Here is a 26,478-nt window from a genome sequence, read left to right as displayed (position 1 = left end):
GATGGGGGCATCAAACTTGGAGAAGGACTTAGGAGTACTCATTGACAACAAGATAAATAATTGTATTCAATGCCAAGCCACTGCAGCTAAAGCTAATAAAATTTTGGGATGCAATAAAAGGGAAATAAAAACTTGAGATGCTAGCACAATATTGCCCCTGTTTAATTCTCTAGTAAGGCCACATCTGGAATATGCAATTCAGTTCTGGGCACCACATTAGAAGAAAGAAATTGCAATTTTAGAGCAGGTGCAGAGATGGGCAACAAAATTGATACGAGGGATGGAAAGTCTCACTTACCAAGAAAGGTTAGATAAACTGGGTTTATTTAGTCTAGAGAAAAGATGCCTTAGAGGGGTTCTAATTAACATGTATAAATACATCAGAGGGCAATATAAAAGCTTGACGGATGAGCTTTTTGTCCCTAGGCCTTCACAAAGGACATGATCTGCTCATGGAGGAAAAAAACGTTTTAGCCATTTATTTAGGAAAGGGTTCTTTACAGTAAGAGTGATTAAGATGTGGAATGCATTGCCGCAGGAAGTAGTTATGGCAAATTCTATATCTGCATTTAAAGGAGGCTTAGATGCTTTCCTTGTGATGAAAGACATCCATGGCTATAATTACTAGGTAATGCCCAGTGGTGTTGATCCAGGGATTTTATCTGATTGCCATCTGGAGTCAGGAAGGAATTTTTTCCCTTTTGGGGCTAATTGGACCATGCCTTGTAAGGGCTTTTGCCTTCCTCTGGATCAACGTGATATGTGAGGGAGCAGGCTGGTGTTGTACTTTGTTTTCGTGTTGAACTCGATGATCGAATGTCTTTTTTCAACCGAAATAACTATGTACCAAAGATAAACACTGATTTTCTCAGGAGTTCAAATACTTATGTGCAGCAGTGCAATACAAATAAATTCTTTAAAAATCATACAGTGTGTTTTAGTAATGTTTTAAAAAAATGCTGTCTCTCACAGTGGGAATGCACCTACAATGTGAATTTCAGACCTCTCCATGATTTCTAAGTGAGAGAACTTGCAAAATTGCATTACTTATGTTCCTCGCTGTATATTATTACGCCTTGTACACATGCTCTGCCAGAAATCTAGTGTGAGACTTTTCTAGAATTATTATTATTGAGAATTTATATAGCACTAACATCTTCTGCAGTGCTGTACAGAGTATATTGTCTTGTCACCTAACTGTCCTTCAAAGAGGCTCACAATCTAATCCTTACCATAGTCAAATGTCTATGTATGTATCATGTAGTGTATGTATCGTAGTCTAGGGCCAATTTAACCAGCTGAGCGGTCTGGACGAGCTCAGCTCGTCCAACACCGCCAGCGGCTGCCGCTCAGGCCCTGCTGGGCCGATTTGAATGAAATAAAAAGCAGCACACGCAGCCGGCACTTTGCCAGCTGCGTGTGCTGCCTGATCGCCGCCGCTCTGCGGCGATTCGCCGCGAGCAGCGGCGAAAGAGGGTCCCCCCAGCCGCCTGAGCCCAGCGTAGCCGGAACAAAAAGTTCCGGCCAGCGCTAAGGGCTGGATCGGAGGCGGCTGACGTCAGGACGTCGGCTGACGTCGATGACGTCACTCCGCTCGTCGCTATGGCGACGATATAAGCAAAACAAGGAAGGCCGCTCATTGCGGCCTTCCTTGTTTATTCTGGGCGCCGGAGGCGATCGGAAGATCGCCTCCGGAGCGCCCTCTAGTGGGCTTTCATGCAGCCAACTTTCAGTTGGCTGCATGAAATAGTTTTTTTTTTATTTAAAAAAAACCCTCCCGCAGCCACCCTGGCGATTTAATCAGAACGCCAGGGTGGTTAAGGGGAAGCCAATTAATTTATCTGGTTTCAGTGGTGTACCTATGGCATTTGATGATTATTTACAGATACCCCCCCTGCATGTATCAAAAAAGGGCGCCTGGAAAAAAGGGCGGGGGGTATAGCCGAAATTTTAAGTTTTAATGCAAAACCATATTTTTCTTTTAAGGGGTTGTAAACGAAAATTTAGTGCTAAATAGGTTAAATAAATGGAAATGAAATGGCAAAATACCGTCTATAACAACAAACGAATTCTGAAAAGAAACGTCAAATATCGTCTATAACAAAAACGATATTTACACTTGTATTAAGCATAGCAATGCAATGGTAGGTTTTACAGATATTTTACTCTAATTATACCAAACTGTAGGCTCACACAGATCTCTCCCTATCCCTATCCCTAGCCCCTAGACCCCTCTTTGTTTAAATATATATAGTTTATTAAATTGTATATATTACATATATTGTGCTGTAACTATGCCTAACCTTACTCTCACACAGAGCCCTCCCTGTACCTATCCCTAACCCCTAGACCCCCCTGGTGGTGCCTAACCCTAAGACCCCCCTGGTGGTGCCTAACCCTAAGACCCCCCTGGTGGTGCCTAACCCTAAGACCCCCCCCCCTGGTGGTGCCTAACCCTAAGACCCCCCTGGTGGTGCCTAATCCGAAGACCCCCCTGGTGGTGCCTAACCCTAAGACCCCCCCCGGTTGGTGCCTAACCCTAAAACCCCCCTGGTGGTGCCTAACCCTAAGACCCCCCTGGTGGTGCCTAACCCTAAGACCCCCCTGGTGGTGCCTAACCCTAAGACCCCCCCTGGTGGTGCCTAACCCTAACCACCCCCTGATTGCGTATATTATACTGTAACTATACCTAACCCTCCCTGTACCTATCCCTAACCCCTAGACCCCCCCTGTAATGCCTAAACCTAACCATATCCACCGCACAAATACCATAAACACATATAAACAATAATATATTTAATCCTTAAAATACTTCTCTACAAATAACATGAATAAAATAATGTATATATTTGTAATAGAATAAATAGCTTTAAAATAGCCTTAAAATCATGTATACATTAATATTATAAATAGAGAAAAGTATATATAAATATATACAATACAATAGCTAGCCTTACAAGCATTAGAAATCTTAAAATAACAGTAACATTAAAAGCGATATTTTAGTAAGTATAATCGACGCATTATAAGTGTAAAAACAACCTTAAAATAACAGTAATATTAAAAAGCGATATTTTAGTAACTATAATCAACGCATTATAAGTGTAAAAACAAAGTTAATACCAAAAGCGATGCATTTCTAATACAATAAGGTTGAAAACGGTATTACGCATTATACATATGAAAACAAATTTTTAAATGATCAAAGAAGTGTAAACGAAAATTTAGTTGTTATAATTTTGTAAGCGAAATTTTTAAACTAAATAATAAGTAAAAACTGATATAAGCGAAATTTAAAAACGAAAAAATAAGTATAACACAAACTCAAAACGAACTTGTAAACGATATTTGTTATAAACCTTATTCTGTAAACGAAAACTTTTGTTAACACGATCCCTGTAACCGCTATTTCTCGGGCGCCCTTTTTCCTGTCGGGCGCCGAATAGCCGATATTTTGCATTGCAGTCTATGGCGGCGCCCTTTTTGTCCACTATCCCTGTGCGCCCTTTTTTACTAGCACCACCCCCCCTTCCCCCGCAAGCAATTTATGTGTGTGTGTGTGTGGGGGGGGGGGGGGGTGTTGAGTGTTCAGAGGGTGGTGCGCTAAGCAAGAATGTTGCTGGTGGGGTGGAAGAAACTCAGGGTGCTGGTGGGGTGGGAGGTACAAAGGGTGTTAATAGGGTGGGAGTAACTCTGAGTGCTGGTGGGGTGGGAGAGACTCTGGATGCTGGTGGGGTGTGTGAGACAATGGGTGCTGCTGGGGTGGGTTAGAGAGTCACTAGGTATGGAAGGAGGGAGGAGCCGTGAGACACTGGGTCCTATTGAGTTTAACTGGCTGTGGAGGGAGGGGGATGCTAGTGGGGTGGGGAGGTGGTTGGATTCACACTGGGTGAAGCTGCTTACCTCATCACTGTATCCCATTGCTCTTTCAAAACTGGTGCTGGCCAATGTTTTGGAACAGGCAAGAGAGAGAGTTGAACTTTTCCACAGAATCGTTCATGTTGGGAACGGAGCTCCATGACCAGGGGCAGAGCTATGTGTATAACATACGGGGTGGAGCTAGGCAAGCCCACTGCAGCCTCCATCACTTCTGCCTGGGTGTCACCCCTGCCATGGTAACACCCGAAACAGCCCACCCAACCACAATGTAGGTACGCTACTGCATGGTCTTATTTTGCTTTCAACAGTTAAAAATCTAATTGAAACTTTTTGTCCGACTGCAGAAAAACTGTCATTTAGAGCCCTAGGTTCTTCACTCATGCAATAAGAAAAAGAACACAGGCTAGTTCCAAGTAGGATTGTACCTGTAAATGCATGTTTATGTCATCATGTCACATGTCACTTCAGGTACCCTTTAGGCAGAAATATTATTGTTCACAATCAGGTATGGGTATTGCAGGTTTAAAGGAAGTATGTAAGAGGAAAGTAGTTTTCTGATGTCCTCGGTGGCATTTTAGGAAAACAGAATAAAAGTATTTTTTTCTTTAGCGATGAAGGTCACAGTCACTCTGGCTAATAAAGAAAGCAGTGATGCACATTATTATTGCATAATCGATTTAAAAAGGCTGACATTTCAGAAGTCATTGGTGACTGCTGTCATAGTATTTTTACTTTATTCAGGTATGGGTATATTACAAGAGAACTCCCTAATGCATTCCTTTCATGCATCAACATTTTAAAAAGGATAGACAGGGCAGCAAATGATGGCAGCTAGGTCACATGAGGCTCAGCAGCTTACAAGTAACAAGATCTCAGACATCTTTCACTGATTATACTGAAACCCTCTTTCTATAATTAAGTTAATGTAACATGCTGTGGCTTTTAATATGTGCTAAATAGAGCATGAAATAATAATTTCAAATTCAACTGTACTAACTCATAAAGACAAACATTAAACAGAGCAAACCAAAATATATGGTAGCTAAATATAAGCCCCCAAAACCTAGAATAGCCCCTGTGGTGTTAAATACTATCCCCCCTTGAAAACCTAGTATACTGTAAAATTTAGAGAAGGGATGAATCTCAAATTTCCTTGAATCTGAATCCAAAAACATTTTCGAATCTCTCAAATCTTTTGAATCTTGAATCTAACAAATCCTGTACATAAGAATTGTGTGATGCATGGAAAAATAGTAGTTAAACTTAGAATAGTGTATACTATGGCTTTCATTCATCAAGCATAACCGCATTCAGTAATGCTGAAAACAGCTGATTTTTCAGAGCATTTTGTAAAATGTCAATTCATCAAGGCTGTTACCGCATGGCAAGCTGAAATTACCTAGCAATGGAGTTAACCACCCTGGAGTTCTATTTATTTCGCCACGGTGGCTGCGCAGCGTTTTTAATTTTTTTTTTTAAATCATGTAACTAGCCTAGCGCTAGCTACATGATTCCCCCCTCCCTGCTCCTTCCCTCCCACCCTTCCGATCGCCGACGGCGATCAAGCCCATCCGGAAATCCCATTCTGAACGGGATTTCCTTTAGGGCTTCCCCCGTTGCCATGATGACGATCGTGATGACGTCATCAACATCGTGACGTTATCGGGAGTCCCGGTCCACCCCTCAGCGCTGCCTGGCACTGATTGGCCAGGCTGCGCACGGGGTCTGCGGGGGGGGCGGCTCTTTTGCGTCGGGTAGCGGCACATTGGCGGCGAGCAGCGGCGATCATTAAAAACACGCAGCAAGCAAAGTGCTTGCTGCGTGTTTTTTAAAAAAAATTATCAAAATCGGCCCAGGGGGGCCTGAGCGGCGCCCTCCATAGGTCATTGACGAGCTGAGCTCCTCAATACCGCCAAGGAGGTTAATTACCAGCTTCTACGGTACATACCTCAACAAATGTCAGCAAATGTCAATTCATGAAGATTAGAGCATGCGGCAAAACCCAGTATCATGTGTGGTGATTTCCGGCAGCTTTGAAGTGTCAAAAACCAGCTTCAGGATATGATAAGATATGACTGACAGGAGCAGACAGGAGGAACAAGCTTCTCTACCCCAGGTAGCAGAGCAGAGAGCCGGTACAAAAGAGTTTTCTCCTGCAGCCCTTCAGACGTTTAACCATTTAGGTTCCTGTTTGAACTTTGAAGATGCAGAGGAGTTGATGGAGAAATCACCTAAGCATGGCATGTTTAATGTTTCTTGGAAGTTTATCTAAACTGTGGCAATAAAATATAATTTTGGGAGCAGAGGGAGTAGAACAAACATGTACATTGTAAAGGGATGTCTGGGATGCCTTTTACTATTGTAATGCGTCACTGCATGTAACAGCTTGTAACAAAACAAAGACAACTCCACACTCTTCTGCTGTTACTGAACAGGTTTTTGTGAGTTGAAGCCCATTTTTTCGGTAAATTACTGAAATTCTACAGCACCTGCAAAAACAAAAAGTGTAAAATACAGAATGTGGTATTTTGCCAACTTTTTTTTTTTTAATCAAACAGCCTTTGATTAAATGAAGCCTAAGTCTAACTACTATTCTTACATGCATCACACAATTCTTATGTACAGGATTCGAGAATCTTTTTGGATTCGGATTCTAGGAAATTTGGGATTTGTCCCACCCCAATAAATATCAATCTCCAAGGCTACAGAATACCCTTGCTTCAACATCCGTCATAAACCCTGTGAGACATATTGTATTGCTGAACTCACTTTCTTAACGTAGGCGATGAGGGCATCGTCTAATCTTAATAAACTTTAGACCCCCCATGTTCGAAGATAATGGTCCGCACCACTTCAAAGTATAAATCAGCTTTATTGAAGATCCATAAAATGCTGTGTAGCAGCTACAGCCTACTGTTTTGTTTTACAAGCCACTCATTGTGCTGAGCGGCTTGTAAAAGGGCATGAAACCCGAAACAGCAGGCTGTAGCTGCTACACAGCATTTTATGGATCTTCAATAAAGCTGATTTATACTTGGATATGGTGCGGACCATTTTCTTCAAACAAGACGGATCTTCCCCCTGTTGGTACAAGGGTGTGTTCCCGCACACCCACAGAGGATTGCCGAGGTGCTGTTCCATCTCTCTTGAATCACTTTAGAGCCCCCCCCAGGCGGAAAATAACTCACTTGGGCGATATAATCGCCCAGCGAGTTCTTGACACAGTATCCAATTGCCCTTTTCCTGTCTCCTTAGCTTAGACCTGCAGAAAGCAGGTCTAAACTAGGTAACACACATCGTTGCTGCAGCATCTGGGGGTCTCCTTTAATAAGGAGACACCCCAGAGCTCCCAGTCGGGTTGCCGCACATGTTAGAAGCCCCCCACATAACTCTGCTGGGCACCCCTGTAAATATACATACACCCAATGCCTCTCGCCACAAATTCCGTTGCGTAATTACAGTGTGTATCTATCACTGTAATTACTGTGCGCATAGGAGCCTGGGCAAAAGGGAGCCCTGGATTCAGATTCAAAGATGCCGGTAATCCTCACGCGATGGCAAGGTGATAAGTAGCTTGCATCTGCAAGCTACTTATCACCTAGAATAGGATATAGCCCAGTGGTGTTGTAACCCTCTAAAAGAGAGTATTGTAATGTGGAAGTGTAATGTACATGTGTAATGTGAAACTAGCATGTTAAGTGAACTGTGCCTTTAAAAAAGGGGTTTTGTGAAGTAGGAATGTAATTTGCCTTTATTCTGTGAAATTGACATACTGTGTGCACTGCGCCCTTAAAGTGGATCCGAGGTGAACTTTTACTCATTGCATAATTGTGTTCCTTTCCTATTGTTTATAGGGCATTCCTCAAGCCAAATACTTTTTTGTTTTTGTTTTAATGCTCTAATTCCCTAAAAACTAAATAAACCACACCCACAGGTTTTTAGAGAGCCTTGGCAGTAGTAAGGGCTCATGGGAGCTCAGTCTGGGCAGGGGGAGGAGGAGGTGTTACTAGCCATTGATTTCAGAGGCAGAGGGGAGGAGGGAGGAGGGATTAGGGGGGATTAGGTTTGTTTCACAGGCTTAGTGCTCAAGATACAGATAAGCCTGCTTCTGTGTAATGTTTACAAACAACATGGCTGCTGTCATTGTATCACAGGAAGAAATAATCATTTTCTATTAAATCTGTTTGCAGCTATATTTGCTGTGTAAACTATCTAAACTTTAGATAAGATATATAGACAAGTTACTTGTTATAGTTAGTTTTTCATCTCGGATCCGCTTTAACAGCAGTATTGTGGAATCAAAACGGCGCACAGAGAGAGACCAGATAATCGCATAGACTGGGTTGCTAGGCAACCCAGTACACAGAGCGTGGAACCTTCTAGAAACGGGGAGGAGAGGACAGAGCAGAGGCAGAGTGGCAGAGGCTTAGGGAACTGGTTGATATCAGTTCTCCTAATGAGGCTTCCTCCATCCTTCTTGGTCAGCCTGATACTGTGCTGGGACCCCCGTTGTCGCTGCACGCAGTAGCAGCTTTCCACTTGGGCTCTAGCAAAAATATCCGAGCCTGATCAGGTCTGCTCTACTGCGCAGGCGCATGCAAAGTAGGTCAGACCCAATCGGGCTGGGCTATTTCTGGCAGAACCTGAGCGGGAAGCCACTAGTGCACGTGCCAACAAGATCTTGGGGGGGGGGTCACAGCACTGAATCCCCTCTACTGCGGGTGGATGGGGGAAGCCTCTTTAATATCTAGAGGCTTATTCCCTCACGAGGAAAGTTCCCCCTAGGGGCACTTTTTGCCCAAGGTACACTTTAAAGGTGTCCATCATTAATAATACAATTCTATGACTGATAGATCATTTCCAATCAATGCAGTAATCGATCTGATGCAATTGGCCCTGCCCAATCAATGACTGAATAACTGGTAGCCAAGTTGATCAGATTATCAGAATCAAACATTTTTTTTCTGATCGATCCTATCGAATTGGCTAATGGGAATTGTCCATTAAGGGTATGACCAATCCTTTCTGCCTGATTACCGCGGAAATGATCAGCCACAGAATTGTATCATTAATGGGCAACTTAAGAGTCAGGAAGGGAGGACAGGGGCTGATGGAGGGTTGGGGGGACAGAGTAGGGGGGTAAAAGAGAGGGGGGGAGAAAGAGAGAGGGGGGAGAGAGAGAGGGGGGAAGGAGAGAGGGGGAGGAGAGAGAGGGGGAGAAAGAGGGGGAGAGAAAAGGAGAGAGGGGGAGAGAGAGGGGGGGAGAAGGGGAGAGTGGGGGTACAGAGAAGGGGAGAGGGGGGGGAGAAGGAGAGGGGAGAGAGGAGAGAGAGGGGGGGGGGAGTGGAAGGGGGGAGAGAAGGAGAGAGGGGTGGGCGAGAGAGAAGACGAGAGAGGGGGAGAGAGGGGGGAAGAGAGAGAGAGAGGGAAGGAGAGGGGGGGGGGAGAGTGAGAGAGGGGGGAGAAAGAGGGGGGGCAAGAGGGAGAGACACATGTGTGTATTTTGCTACATGCTTCCTTGCCTTTACAGAGTAGCACTTCAGCTGTGACAAGTCATCTGGGGGACCTCTCTCTTAATACTGCTGGCTGCTGCCTGGGGTGCTGGCCTGGCTCATTGCTGTTTTTCACAGCACACACAAGGATGGCAGAGTCTGACCAGTCCTCTCCTACACATTGCAGCTCACACAGACAGCAGCACATTCATTCTGTGCTGGCTCTGCTGAAGACGTTTCTCTGCCTTCTCCGCTGAACTCTTCCATTCCTCTGCCTGTGTTTTTCTCTCCCTCCACACAGTGTAGTGTGAGCCTGTGACTGTGAGCTGAGTAGCTGACTCGTGTAATCAGACCAGGAGGACAATTCATGCTGCTCAGTGAAGGCCAGCTTACACAGATTCTCTCTCGGCTGGGCTCCCCCTGCTTCCCCAGAATGCTCACTGGTGATTGGCTGGCAGTGCCTGGCCAGCCAATCCAAGAAGAGAGGAGGGAGATCTGTCTCCAGGTTGCACAGCTGGGAGCCTGCTGGGGCTAATTTTACCGGCAGATAACGTGGCGGTGAAACCTTTATTCCGGCTGCAATCACAGCTGTGTTCAGAAAAGGGCCAGCGTTCAGTGGAGGTTTTCTGAGTATAGTGACAGTTAACCCAAGTTACTGAAGGGCATATTCTGAGAAAAGTGGTGTGACTAAAATCTGCCTATCTGATAAAGCCTTAAAGAGACAGTAACGTTGTGATGATAATCAGTTATTAATGCAAGATAGTGCCGCCCTGCCAAAGACCCAGAGACTGTAACCAAGTATATTAAGTGTGAGTGCCTTTTTTTCATCAGAAAAATGATCAGCCTCTAATAGCCCCCTCAGAACTAATACAGCTCAGCCGATAGCAGAGATCCTGACTCAGAGACATTTTTCCTGTAAGCCTGTTCAGTTATAAGTCATCAGTTGATGTGTTAATCAGTTATGCACTAAAAGCCTGATCTGAGAAGTGAACCAAAGTGTTATTTTGTGTTACTGGAGTGCACGGCCTAAGAAAGAGAGAGAGAGCAAAAGCCATGGAGATAAAGAGAATCTGTCAGTGAAACGTAACTAGATGTTAACCTGTCAGCAAAGTAAAGGATTGGTGGTGGAGTTACACTGCATCCTGTGTTATTGAGAGCACTACAGTGGAGAGTGGAGTGACATCTGACAGAGATAAAGAGTCAGCAAAGTTGGAGTTACAAGTTTTGCAATATAACAAAATTAGAGCTTATTCAGCATAAAGTTCAAATAGTATAAGAAAAGAGTCAAATTGACGGAGTGAGATGTTGATGGTATAGCTGGGTGCATTGGTCAGTTTTGTGATTTTATTTTATTTTTATTTCTCTAACTCCCCTTTGATCATTTAATTATTTCTTTATTTTTTTTATTATTTTGGTAAGCCCTATACAAACAGGTGGTGCCTAGGAGATACGGTAGTTTGAGGATTACAGTGTAAAAGAGCAAAAGTCTGAAAGATCTTCTGAGTAAAGTGAACATTCTTTTGAATGCCAAATTGCCAACCAACGAACTGTGGAAATAGTTTCAGTACCATAGTAAAGAGAGTCACAAGTCCCCTAAGGTTTTGCTGAGCAATATAGCTTGGACTTGGCTACAAGGGACTGAGACTGTATAGGAACTGAATTGCTCAGTAGACCTGTCCCTACCCAAGCCCCTATACCTCAGTGAATGGTACTGTGTTCAAAGGTATTGTACTGAGAAGTGGTTGATGATTGTAAAAGAAGATGTGTTGTAGCTCAATATACTGTATATAAAAGTTTCTACGTAATTTAACCTTTCTATCCCGCAGCATTTACCGGTGTACCGGCTGTGAAGAGGAGAAGATTGTATTTTGACCTGTGATGTGCAAGGAAAGTGTATTTTTTTGTGTTGAGAGTTATACTGGTTGTGAGAAGTTACCAGTTGACCACTGTTAGGTCACAAATAAATCCTTGATATTCACATCTGAGTCAGTGTCTGGTGGATTCCTCTCAGCCGGGGCTGAACGCTAAAGGATAAATCGCGTTACATTGTTAAATACCAATCCTCCCACAAGCAAATTCCCCCACACCCATGCTAAATACTATTTCCCCCTTAAACCTACTATACCTCCCCTTCTACTCCTTACCCTATGGAGCTACATCTGTCACTGCCCTTTGCAACCTGCTTCAGTCATACTGTTTCTACTGTAATTATGAGAAATGCAATTTGGCCTCTCTTGTGGCCTCAATGACTCAATGGCCTCAATTCACTAAGCTTTAGCAAACACTTTATCGAACGTTTGATAATTTACCTCATGAGTAAAATCTAATTTTAATCGATAAAATATTCAACAAATCTATAACACCTTAGTAAGTTCAAAATTAGATTTTACTCATGAAGTAATTTATCAAACGTTCGATAGAGTGTTTGATAAAGCTTAGTGAATTGAGGCCAATGTGGCCTCTCTTGTTCTTTCTATGTTAGAGGCACATGGTCACTACTGACTGACCCACCTGCCATCTGAATATGCAGAGAACAAGCTAGCTATGCTGCATCTTCACAAGCAGTTTTCACTTATCAAAAGGGTATTTTGTACAATACTTTGCTTCTATACACTGTTTATTTTCACTTGAATACAATTAACATTTACTTTGTACAATTGTGGGTTTACTGAGTCTTTTATAAATCAGGCCCTATAGAGCTTTCACGCATTTTAAAGCTAATGGGAACCAAAAAAAACACCTAAAAAACTGACAGATACTTACCTAGGAGTCCTATAGAGCCTTCCCGCTCTTCTCACGGTTCCCTCGTTCCAGTGCTGGCTCGCCCGGTAGCAGTATTCAACCGATCGGTAGAATAATTGTTTCTGCCACCGAAGGAGGCTTCAGAATGCTCTTGAAGATGGGCAGCTCCATACTGCCCTTGCACTGGTGTTCTCTCTCGCGCTCACACATGTGCAGTACTGTCTTTGGGAGCACTTAGGTTCCCAAAGACTTCCAGAGCCACCCGCGGTGGGGGATTCAGAGTGACATCGCATATATAGGACCAAGAGCCTCCTCTCTTCTTACTTAAGTATCGATTTTGTTTTGTTTTTTTCCAGTTCCCATTAGCTTATGCTTAGTTTGCTTTATGGCAGAAATGTACATCTTATTAATAACTTCCAGGGCAACTTTTACTTATTGATGATAATTTAAAAATATGAAGGCATTACAGACGTCGAATAAAAATGTATCTACATAAAAAAGTAATTGATGGTATAATAGCCTTGTGAACACAGGGACATAATGATCTTCTCTATTTAATTACATTTTTTTCCTGCAAGCAGGGTTAATTGCAGAACCAGTGTTGGAGTGTCTAGTATACTATGATTAATTTTCTTATTAAGTGACATATCATTAGGTTGCAATAGCTAATACTTAGAAAATGTGTCCATTTATTTGAGTGATGTAGCCAACGAAGGTGTTATTGTTGCTTCTACAGTAGACTTTGAATTTATTGCAAAATAACAAACAGCCATGGTGTATTGTCAATTTAATTTCCACCTTGCCTCCCTCCTTTTTAATTTTCCCAAAATGGCTACCTATAAATTATAAAAAAAAGTCTCTGATAATTAATATCTTATACACGTTTAATAATAAATGAAAGACAACAAGTAATTATTATTGTTAATTAAACAGCACTAGCAATGTGCTCCCGACCCACCACTGATCAAGCTAAATCTGCCATCTGGCATGATTTCGTCCGAGATTCGATCAATCGGGAATCGTTTGCCGCATCAATTTCTAGCAGATTTAATCAAATGATCGCAATGGACAGATATCAATGCAAGTAATTGACCAGTGTATGGCCACATTTATTCTTCTTTTTTTTACAATGTTTATTTTGCATTATTTCTGGTATGGACTTTTTTCTTGGATCTAAAGATGTTAAATAGGTACGCAAATAATCTAGTAGTGGTAAAATTGTGAACAGGGCTCAAGCAGAAATATGGCACAAGCAAACATCAAGCTTGTGCCAGAATGGCAATGATCTGGCAGAATCCTACAGGAAATACATACAAACTCCACGCAGATAACATCTGGGGTGAGATGCAAACCTGGACTTCTTGAGCAACAAAACATTACCACCATACTGTCACCATAGTCACCATACTGTCATTGACAGAAATACAGAGTGGTTATGGGAATGTCTAATTCTATTGTAACTGCATCAGCAATTAAGCTGAAGTGCTGTGGACAATGCACCTGCGCACATGACCAACATTGTGGCTGCCAAATTGAACACTCTGGATTTCCAGTTGGTCCACTATCCCTTCTACTCCCCTGACCAGGCCCCTTTGATCTATTATCTGTTCCCAAACATGATTGTTATGGAGGAGGTAGATTGGAAACAGCAGTACACATGGGTGACATTAGATTTACCGTCCCTGTATTCCAGTATTTTGCATCCAAAAATCATGCAAACCTTTAAGTTCCATCTGGAGGGCTACAGTTCCTTCCCTATGGACTTGGGTCACTTTATTTAGTTCATTCTAATATTTTTTTTTCAGTTCAATGGCAAATTCTTCCTACAGCGATGTGGGGCCTCAATGGGGGCAAAGTCCTACCCATTTACTTTCAACCTAGACATGGGTTGGTGGGAGGAGAATTATATTTTTTTCAAGTCAATGTGACTTATTTTATGGTACAGCAGATACACTTTTTTATCAAATGGAGAGGTTGTACATTTAGTTTGGGTGATTTTCTCACCTATTTGAACACTAACAATTTGAATCTTCGGTCCACAATGAATTCTGAATCCATGGCCATCAAGAATCTTGTCTATATATAATTGGGAAGGCTCCTTTCAAAGGTAAGGGCAAAAAAAACACACAGTCCTTTAATAGGTGATTCATCCACTATTAAATGCTTGTTTGTTTAAAAGGACAATAATTTTATAAAAGTACCATAGCACAGACTTGCCGTATAAAATTCGATACAACTTTATTAGCACAAAAAATACAAAAATGAAGTTTCCATAAAACTCGTATCCGTGAAATCAATCTTCATGAACAGCATTTCAGGCAACAACACATGTTTGTTTTGGGCAATGTATGCCCTTCATCAGGACTCTGTACACATAAAATTCTATTGGGCCCGGTCAGCAACGAGAACCAAATTTGCACGATCATAAATAAAGAAGCACATCCGTACCAACCAGATGCAATTACATGATCCCTCAGGCCAGCATCAAAAATCAGCCATGCAGTTACATAGGGAGTGTCACTACATACTGAGTGCAAATCTGGTTCTTGTTGAGGACTTGGCCCAATAGAATTTTATGTGAAAAGAGGCCTGATGAAGAGAATAAATTGCTCGAAATGAACGTGTTGTTGCCTGAAACAATAACTGCTCATTACGTCAAGCCAGATTATAGAAATTATGAGTCTCATGAAGGTCTTGGGGGAGGTGATTTGCAGAGGACCTTGCTCAAGTACAAAGTTTACTGGTTACACTGGATCTTGGGTACACAAGAACAAGTCGGTCTCAGCTTTTGGTAGGATGTACATTTTTTTTTATTATTTTCATTTTTTTTGTCAATTGTTTTCACCACTTCTTTTTTGTGGCAACTCTTTATAATTAGTATTAACTTACCGTATTTTTCGGACTATAAGACGCTCCGGACTATAAGACGCACCCAGGTTTAGATGACAAAAACCAGGGGGAAAAAAATATATACTAAACCTGGTGCATTTATAGTGCAGGGGTGTCTTGTAGACCTTTTTCCCCAAAGCTGTCCCTGTCTAAGCTTTAGTGCCCAGCTCCACCAACCCATCCTGCCCCCACCAGCCAGACTAAGTACCCTACATTAACCTCTGATGCCCCAGGAGTAACATTGCACTACACTAGGTTACATTTATTCCTGATGTACCACACCAGTTACTACACTGCACTAACCCACCCCTGCGGCCCTACCAGTAACTTTGCACTACACTACATGACACTAGTCCCATGTCACCACCTCTGCTGCCTTATCAGTAACACTACACTACATCAAACTAACCCCTGCCTCCCCTACCAGCTACACTAACATAACATTACAAATGCAAAGTGGATGATCTTACCTATCCAGGTGTCCTTCCACACACTCTGTCCTTTCCCAACAGCCTGATCCAAGCATCTCTGCTTACTGGCTGCTGTCTTCCAATCTCCCCGTACTGGCGGTGGTTGGAGCTGAAGAGGGGCAATGCAAGAAGTGCCCGTCATTAATCCCCCTGTATTGGAGGTGGTGGGGCAGAAGAGCGGTGATCCATGTGGTTTCAGTGGCTGCCAATCATCCCCCTTGTACTGGCGGCGGTGGGGCAGAGGAGCAGCGATCCACGTGGTGGCTGCAGCTGTCAATCATCCCCCTTGTACTGGTCACGGTGGGGCAGGGGAGCAGCGATCCACGTGGTGGCTGCAGCTGTCAATCATCCCCCTTGTACTGGTCACGGTGGGGCAGAGGAACAGCGATCCACGTGGTGGCTGCAGCTGTCAATCATCCCCCTTGTACTGGTCACGGTGGGGCAGAGGAACAGCGATCCACGTGGTTCCAGCGGCTGCCAATAATCCCCCTTGTACTGGTCGCGGTGGGACAAAGGAGCGGCGATCCACGTGGTTCCAGCGGCTGCCAATCATCCCCCTTGTATTGGTCGCGGTGGGGCAGAGGAGCGGCGATCCATGTGGCCGCAGAGGCTGTAACGGGTACTGATGTCCTTGTACTTCTTTGTTTACCGGCGCCCCCTCATAACCATGTGCGTCAAACGTCATGAGGGGGCGCCGGTAAACAAGGAAATATAAAGGCATCAGTACTCATTACAGCCTCTGCAGCCACGTGGATCGCCGCTCCTCTGCCCCGCCGCGGCCAGTACAAGGGGGATAATTGACAGCTGCAGCCACCACGTGGATCGCCGTTCCTCTGCCCCACCGCCGCCAGTACAAGGGGGATGATTGGCAGCCGCTGGAACCACGTGGATCGCCGTTCCTCTGCCCCACCGCCGCCAGTACAAGGGGGATGATTGGCAGCCGCTGGAACCACGTGGATCGCCGCTCCTCTGCCCCACCGCCGCCAGTACAAGGGGGATGATTGGCAGCCGCTGGAACCACGTGGATCGCCGCTCCTCTGCCCCACCGCCGCCAGTACAAGGGGATGATTGGCAGCCGCTGGAACCACGTGGATCGCCGCTTCTCTGGCCCACTGCCGCCAGTACAAGGGGGATGATTGACAGCTGCTGCAGCCACCACGTGGATCAATGCTCCTCTGCCCCACCGCGGCCAGTACACGGGGAAGGTTGACAGCCACATGGATCAGTTCTGCATCGTTAGGGGACACATTCAGACTATAAGACGCAGGGACATTTTCTCCCCACATTTGGGGGAGAAAAAGTGCGTCTTATAGTCCGAAAAATACGGTATATCTTCTGGTTCTCATTATGCCCTTTGGAATTGTGGGTTTTCTTTGCACTCAAACATGCTCATCTGGCATAATTTTAACTTTCTGCCAATTTTTGTCTACTGTGATTTCTCTTTGCTTTTACTTCCACTTTTTTGTATATGTATATTAATGTGTATTGCAAAGTAGAGGAGAAAGTTGGCACTGCAGAATGCTTCTTTATTCATATATGCATGCAAACAAGCTTCATACAAGCATCATTGTCTCTATTGAAAATTGCACATACCAGTATGTAGATGAGGAGAAAGGTGGCGGTGGGTGCTGGGCACTAAAAGCCTGACAGTCGTTTTGCCCTGGTGTGCTTCTACAGAGGCTGTCTCCATAGAAGCATGGTAACATGAAACAGCCATCAGGCTTTTAGTGCCCCACACCCCTAGCAACCTTTCTTCTCACCTATATACCAGTATGTGCAATTTTCAATAGACACAGATAATGATGCTTGTATGAAGCTTGTTTGCATGCATATATGAATAAAAAAGCTCCGGTACTTTTCACTGCACAGACCTACTGCTTACAGTCAGAGCACGCTGGTTTGCGTTCCTGGAGGTACTAGGTGGCAACCAACCGACCCCCCTGTCCTGCCGCATCCCTTGCTGTAGTGCCAGCATTTCTTTTGGAAAAATACTGTATTAATGTGTATGCAGTGATCATTTACTTACTGTAACAAAAAGATACATGCTGTTCACTGCTTGTACATTTAGCAGAGTCAACATGTGGCATTTAATGAGGTGAACTTGTGCAGCCTTGATTGATAGGTATATTTTGCCTAATTGATTAACAAAGAAGGCAGTATTCTGATCGTTTGCATACTAGCATGTATTTATTTATGTGTTCAGAAGCAGTTTGTTCAAGGACAACTGAAGTGAGAGGAATATGGAGGCTGCCATATTTATTTCCTTTTAAGCAATACGAGTTGCTTGGCTGTCCTGCTGATCCTCCGCCTCTTTCAAATATTTTTATTAGCATTATGCATACAGATTAATACATTTCACCAAACTTTTAAAGATTTATGCATCAATACTTTTCCTATAGCAAATTAACAATGCTTCATTAACTCCTGTTAGACATACAGTATATTATACTATCAGAGCACTCCAGCTAAATAACACATGTGGTAATATGGTGAGGCTAAACTCACGGACATTTTTATTTTGATCATCCGCCTCTAATACTTTTAGCCATAGACCCTGAACAAGCATGCAGCAGATCAGGTGTTTCTTCTGACATTATTGTCAGATCTGATGAGATTAGCTGCATGCTTGTTTCTGGTTTTGTTCAGACACTACTGCAAGACAAATAGACCAACAGGGATGCCAGGCAACTAGTATTGCTTAAAAGCAAATAAATATGGCAGCCTCCATATACCTCTCACTTCAGTTGTCCTTTAAGAAATTATTAAGGATGCCATTATAGGCCAATCCAGTGTCCATGTATGTGGGACTGTTTTAATAAAAGTGGATTAAGCATTCAAGTAACTACGGACTATCTTCACTGAATCTCCTAATAGTGCTGAATAAGCAAGATATCATAGGTATGTGATTTTCTTAGCAACAGGTGGCCACCCCAGATAGCCTGCAACTTAGCTCAAATTATGCAAACATACACATGCTCAGAATTCATACACATACATACACCATGATGGCTAATTTGATAGTAGCAGGATCTCCTTTTTATTTTATTTTTTATTTATGTATTTATATAGCACTGATATATTACACAGTGCTGTACAGAGTATATATTGTCTTGTCACTAACTGTCCCTCAGAGGGGCTCACAATCTAGTCCCTACCATAGTTACAGTATATGTCTATGTATGTACCTTGTAGTGCATGTATCATAGTCTAGGGCCAATTTTTAGGGGGAAGCCAATTAACTTATCTGTATGTTTTTGAGACGTGGGAAGAAACCAGAGTGCCCAGAGGAAAACCACACAGACACGGGGAGAAAATACAAACTCCTTGCAGATGTTGACCTGGCTGGGATTCAAACCGGGGACCCAGTGCTGCAAGGTGAGAGCATTAACCACTACACCACCGTGCTACCTATAACCAAACTTTCAGTATCTGATATTCAACTGTGATGAATTTCCAAGGGTAGAGAAGCTGCAGCAGATCATTGCAAATGAAGCAGTATAAGATCACGTGAACCACACATCAGCAGTTATTGTAAATCCCCAGTACGAGATCAGATCACTTTCTCCAGTTTATTACAGCAGTCTCACCCAGTCTGTGGATCTTCACTGGTCATTCTTGCACAGAAAACAGGGGTACTACTCATTATTATTATTATTATTATTATTTTATTATTTAGTATTTATATAGCACCAACATCTTCTGCAGCGTTGTACAGAGTATATTATCTTGTCACTTAAAGTGGATCCGAGATGAACTTTTACTCATTGCATAATTGTGTTCCTTTCCTATTGTTTATAGGGCATTCCTCAAGCCAAATACTTTTTAGTTTTTGTTTTAATACTCTAATTCCCTATAAACTACACAAGCCACGCCCACGGGTTTTCAGAGAGCCAAGGCATTTTCAAACAGTAGTAAGGGCTCATGGGAGCTCAGTCTGGGCAGGAGGAGGGGGAGGTATTACTAGCCAGAGATTTCAGAGGCAGAGGGGAGGAGGGAGGAGGAGGGGGGATTAGGTTTTTTTGCTCAAGATGCAGATAAGCCTGACTCTGTGTAATGTTTACAAACAACATGGCTGCTGTCATTGTATCACAGGAATAATCAATCATATTATGTTAAAGCTGTTTGCAGCTAGATTTGCTGTGTAAACTATCTAAACTTTAGGTAACATATATAGACAAGTTACTTGTTATAGTTAGTTTTTCATCTCGGATCCGCTTTAACTGAGGGGCTCTCAATCTAATCCCTACCATAGTCTTTTGTTTGTGTATGTATTGTAGTCTAGGGCCAATTTAGAAGGAAGCCAATTAACTTATCTGTATGTTTTTTGGGGGGATGTGGGAGTAAACCAGATTGCCCGAAGGAAACATACAAACTAAGAGCAGATAGCGCCCTGGCTGGCATTCAAACGGATGCAAGGCGAGAGTGCTAACTGCTAACCACTATGCCACCGTGCTGCCCTTACTGCCAATCGCGATTGTTTGCCAGCTCAGTGCACGTCATGTAGCTGGTGTGTGACATCACTGGCTCTTGCCAATCTGGCCCAACCTACTTACGCATTTAGCTTCATGAATGGGCACTGATATGGAAGAATATAACTTTTTTTTGTGCAACCCTTTTCTCTACTTGTAGCCTGTATTGTGTGTTTGAATAACAAAGCATATTCACGTGTTTTTCTGCAATTGCAACAGAGCATCATGCAGCATCTTCCATATAGTTTTCTTCTTTATTCTTCTATAAGCATAATTCCTATTTGAATGTTACAGTTTTAGAGCTGGAACATATTTTTCACTGCAGTACTGTGCGAATCTGAAAGTTGGCAGAAACAGTACTTTTATAACAAGACCTTCCGTGATTAGTGTTCCCTTCTCTTTGTACATTTGTAGTAAGCCTTAAAGCAGCTGGAGATCATCATCATTTATTAAACAGCTGTTTCAGTTAAACAGACTTGTGAAAAATGAACATGATGAGGCTCACATGTAACTTTTAACTGGTAAATAGCTCACAGCAGATTTTATGGCAAAAAGATCAAACGCTTCACACATTAACATTATAATTAAGGGTGGAAAACACACAAATTCCTGAAGACCAGCTTCTATCCCATTAATACTGCTTCATGGCTTCTAAAATAGGAATATTATGCCTCTCTGCACACAGACAAATTGTGTTTATTAAGTTGAAAGGAATGATTGCATTTGTCAACCTAGGAGGAAAGCTAAAGTCCCTGCACAGACAAGCAGCAGACCCAGAGACATACACATACCTACAGATGGCTATTAATATTCATATAAATATACATTCATAAACTATAAATGATACTGCTATATGGAAAATATAAATTGAACCCAGTAGATGCATAATTCAAACAGAGTACATCACAGAAATTGAATACATAGAGATTGAAAGCCCCTGTGAGGGACAGTTGAGTGACAAGGCTCTACTCTGTACAGCGCTGCGGAAGATGTTGGTGTTACCATGTATACTCGACTATACAGGGAGGGCAAAATTATTAGGCAAGTTGTATTTTTGAGGAATAATTTTATTATTGAACAACAACCATGTTCTCAATGAACCCAAAAAACCTATTAATATCAAAGCTGAATATTTTTGAAAGTAGTTTTTGTAATACACGAGGCAGTTGCAGCGAACAGCACCGCCGCCGCAGCTACCTCTATGCGGCCATCTGTCCGTTTGGCGTCTAGGACACAGAGCACGGAACGTTCTCTGGTGCAGGGGGTCACCGTCTCGCGCGGGCGCGCGCACAGACGGGACCTTTATGCGGGGAGGAAGCCCGTCAGCTGACCTGTAGGTCGGCTGACGTCAGGGCCAGATTTCTGGCAAGGCCACATAGGCCATGGCCTAGGGCACCAGAAATTTAGGGGCGGCTCAGTGAGGGGCAGTAAAGCTATTCTATCTATCTACAAGGACAGATTTAGCCTTCGAACTCCCTGTCCTGTACTTGTGTCATCCCATACAAGACCTGTAAGCTCTATCCTGTAGGTACACTTCAGCCTAGCTCTCATGGTGACACAATGGTTCCATCATTAATGAGATAGCAAACATAACATAAAAGTTCTTAAGGAAAACATAACTTATAATCTATACGCATATTACTAAAATAGTCATTATCTGTGACAACCGACATCCAATGAGGGAAAGTAAGTAGAATTCTCGTTGGGGCACACAGAGATAACAACCAAACAGACGGTATAGTTGGCCTTGGGCGGAGAAAAGTACAAATCCGGCCCTGGCTGACGTCAGAGGAGTCCCACGGCGCCCAGGATTGGCTGATGGAAGGGGGGCATGCCAGTGGGGTCTCCTCTGCTTCTTAAGCCTCCGGGCTTCATTCACACATTGTCTGTTGTCGTGAACACTCTGCGTGTTAGCGCTCAGACCTTGGACTAGATCCCAGGTGTTGATGCTAAGGATTTCACACCTAGTCTAGGATATTGCTACCTTGTTACTGTTTATTTGATTAGACTAGTTCCCGGGTGTTGATGCCAAGGACTTCACACCTAGACTAGGATATTGTATTGTATTGATCTCCTGTGTATGACTCTTAGCTATCCACCTGACTCTGATCCTGCTTTCCGTTCTTGTACCTTTGCCTATCTGCCTTGTTGTTGCTGAACCTTTGCCTGATTACCGACTACTCTTCTGTCTCATGATTTTGTACCGATACTTACCTCTCTGTTGCTGAACCTCTGCCTGATTACCGATTATTCTCCTGTCTCACAATTCTGTACTGATACTTACCTCTCTGTTGCCAAAACTTGCCTGTCAGACCATTCTACTCACCAGTGGGCCCTCGCCACTGGTGAGGTGCTAGCTTCACCAGCGCCTCTGGTGAAGTTATTATTTTGTGCAGTCCTGGTTGTGTCTCCTAGGCTGCAGTACAGTCTGACTCACCTGCTCCAAGGGTGATCATTCGGCTGCAGTACAGTCTGACTCGCCTGTTCCCAGTTAATCACTAGTTCAGTACTAGTTGTATCTCATAGGCTGTAGTACCGTCTGAGTCACCCGCTCCACGAGTGATCACTTGGCTGCAGTACTTCCTGAATCACCCACTCCATGGGAGATTCGGCCTCTTCGATATTGTTTTCTCCAGCCTGCTGGAGCTTGTACTCTAGTGCACGCTCAGTGTACTGATAGTACCTCACCAGCCCCTCTGGTGAGGTCTCATTAAACTATTAAAGTTACGGTTGCACCTAATCACTACACACTCAGCTCTTTGTCTGCTATACTGGTATTATTGGTGATTCTGCAGATCACACATAATCAGGTATTATAGCGTCTGCATTATTGGTGATTCTGCAGATCACCACATAATCAGACATCTGAGCTATGACACAAGACCGTTACAGTTTTTAGTTTGTTTTAAGTTTTAGCTATTTTAGAGGGATATCTGTGTGTGCAGGTGACTGTTACTGTGCATAATTATTAGGCAACTTAACAAAAAACAAATATATACCCATTTCAATTATTTATTTTTACCAGTGAAACCAATATAACATCTCAACATTCACAAATATATATTTCTGACATTCAAAAACAAAACAAAAACAAATCAGTGACCAATATAGCCACCTTTCTTTGCAAGGACACTCAAAAGCCTGCCATCCATGGATTCTGTCAGTGTTTTGATCTGTTCACCATCAACATTGCGTGCAGCAGCAACCACAGCCTCCCAGACACTGTTCAGAGAGGTGTACTGTTTTCCCTCCTTGTAAATCTCACATTTTATGATGGACCACAGGTTCTCAATGGGGTTCAGATCTGGTGAACAAGGAGGCCACGTCATTAGTTTTTCTTCTTTTATACCCTTTTTAGCCAGCCACGCTGTGGAGTACTTGGACGCGTGTGATGGAGCATTGTCCTGCATGAAAATCATGTTTTTCTTGAAGGATGCAGACTTCTTCCTGTACCACTGCTTGAAGTAGGTGTCTTCCAGAAACTGGCAGTAGGACTGGGAGTTGAGCTTGACTCCATCCTCTACCCGAAAAGGCCCCACAAGCTCATCTTTGATGATACCAGCCCAAACCAGTACTCCACCTCCACCTTGCTGGCGTCTGAGTCGGACTGGAGCTCTCTGCCCTTTACCAATCCAGCCACGGGCCCATCCATCTGGCCCATCAAGACTAAAGACTCTCATTTCATCAGTCCATAAAATCAGTCTTGAGATATTTCTTGGCCCAGTCTTGACGTTTCAGCTTGTGTGTCTTGTTCAGTGGTGGTCGTCTTTCAGCCTTTCTTACCTTGGCCATGTCTCTGAGTATAGCACACCTTGTGCTTTTGGGCACTCCAGTGATGTTGCAGCTCTGAAATATGGCCAAACTGGTGGGAAGTGGCATCTTGGCAGCTGCACGCTTGACTTTTCTCAGTTCATGGGCAGTTATTTTGCTCCTTGTTTTTTCCACACGCTTCTTGCGACCCGGTTGACTATTTTGAATGAAACGCTTGATTGTTCGATGATCACGCTTCAGAAGCAATTTTAAGAGTACTGCATCCCTCTGCAAGATATCTCACTATTTTTGACTTTTCTGAGCCTGTCAAGTCCTTCTTTTGACCCATTTTGCCAAAGGAAAGGAAGTTGTCTAATAATTATGCACACCTTATATAGAGTGTTGATGTGATTAGACCACACCCCTTCTCATTACAGAGATGCACATCCTCTAATATGCTTAATTGGTAGTAGGCTTTCGAGCCTATACAGCTTGGAGTAAGACAACATGCATAAAGAGGATGATGTGGTCAAAATACTCATTTGCCTAATAATTCTGCACTCCCTGTAAGTAATTCTGCACTCCCTCTAGAAATTGAGGCTTGACTCAGTAAATAAAAGTATAGGGGTCGACTTCTACATGAGTCACGAGAAACACTGAGCACACTGAGTAATGTGTGTACTATTAGTGACATTTCCATTTGCACCAATTTACCCAATGGCAAGTGACACTTTCTTGATAAAGGAAATGCCAAGAAAACACATGTCTAAAAGTCCTGGCCACAACAATTAACAAGGAAAGGGGTAGGGGGGAAATACTGGGCTGCAGGAAGGGGGTGAATACCATATTTGTTTGGAATATAAGACACACTTAGGTTTAGAGGGCAAACATCTGAAAAAAATAAATAAAATAAACCTAGGTGCGTCTATGGTGCTGGGGCGTCTTATGGACCTTTCCCCTCTAAACTGTCTCTATCTAAGCTACACTTCCCAGCTACACTTACCCCTGCTACACTGCACTTCACTTACCCCTGCTGCCCCCACCAACTACACTACACTCTACTTATCCCTGTGGCCTCCACCAACTACACTATACTACACTAACCCCTGCTGCCACCACCAACTACACTACACTTCACTATCTAACCCCTGCTGCTGCCACCACCAACTACACTACACTCTACTTATCCCTGTGGCCTCCACCAACTACACTACACTACACTAACCCCTGCTGCCACCACCAACTACACTACACTTCACTAACCCCTGCTGCTGCCACCACCAACTACACTGCACTTCCCTACTTAATCCATGAAAAGTCTTACCTGATCCCTCTGCAGCGCTGCTCTCCTTTTCCATCTCACTGTGGTAATCCAAGGGCACCCTATAATTCAGGATGAAGCTCTTCTGTGTCCCAGCGACCGCTTCGCTGACTTCTCCCTATGTAGACTGCAGCCTTGCAATGTACACGTGCGAAGTGAGATGCACATGGGCTGTAGGTCATACAGTAGAGGCACTGTTACTAGGAAGTGTTGAGGACGCTGTAATCTGCAAGGCTGCAGTCTACATACCAAGACTGCAGCGCAGAGGAGCGCGGCCACTGGGACTCAGAAGAGCTTCATCCTGAATGACAGGGCATGGTGGCAAGATCCTGTAAGTATATTCCGTGGGCCATACCTTATTTTTGGAATATAAGACGCACCCACTTTTCCCTCCCAGTTTTAGGGAAGAAAAAGTGTGTCTTATATTCCAAAAAATATGGTAATTGCTGCACCTGGGGGCCGGGAGGAGTTATTGGCTGCACTTAAGAGACAGGAGGGGTTAATGGCTGTGATACTGGTTAATGGCTGTGATACTGTATGCAGTGCAGTCATTAACCCCTCCTGTTCCCCAAGTGCAGCTGTTAATTCTTTCTGATCCCCACGTGTATCTAAGTGTATCTATTAACTTTGCTGGGTAGACTTATACTTGAGTCAAAATTTTCTTTCCAGCTTAAGATGATCAAATATTGGAGTTGACTTATACACCAGGTTGACTTATATTCAAGGATCTAATATATATATATATACACACACATACACTTTTTTGGGGGGAGGGGGGGTGAAGAAGAAGAAGATGAAGGAAAGAGAAAGCAGAACGAAAAAGAAAGCAGGACAAAATACAGGCGGTCCCCTACTTACAAACATCTTTTGTTCCAAGAGTTTGTTTGTAAGTTGGATTTGTAAGTTGAGTCATATGTTATACATAGGGAAACGTGGATAATTGATTTACTTTCGGCCAACTCTGGATTTGGACATATAGCATAAATTGTTTGTTATGAACATACATTTCATTTTTTTTAAATGGCTTACAACAATTTATACAATTCTGTAACATGCAAGAACAAAAATATGCAATTGAAAAAACAGTAATGCATATGTTGTACAAGGAGACAATTTACTTTGCATGTATGAAAAAATGTAACTCAAGCGTTTTGTTAGTAGAAAACTGCCTGTATACATAAAACAAACGCAGATTTCAGTTTGGAATGAAAGTGGTCATTTGCATTGTACAGATTTGCATTGTAAAAAATGCAAAATCTTGACAGTCCAAAGTCATTGTTAATATTGGCATTAATTATGTCCATAAATATTTATAAGCATGTAACACAAGTCCAGCTTGCATTAATGGCGGTGGAGTTGACTCTGCAGCTTTTATATATAGGTTTCTGATCACAGGGATGTTTATCTGGAGCTGTTTCTTTTCTCTGTTGCTTGTTGCAGGGAAACATCATACATACAGGAATGTA

Source organism: Hyperolius riggenbachi, chromosome 5, assembly GCF_040937935.1.
Source record: "Hyperolius riggenbachi isolate aHypRig1 chromosome 5, aHypRig1.pri, whole genome shotgun sequence".
NCBI lineage: Eukaryota > Metazoa > Chordata > Amphibia > Anura > Hyperoliidae > Hyperolius > Hyperolius riggenbachi.
The sequence above is the reverse complement of the archived record's forward strand: the minus strand, read 5'-3'. Positions refer to the sequence as shown.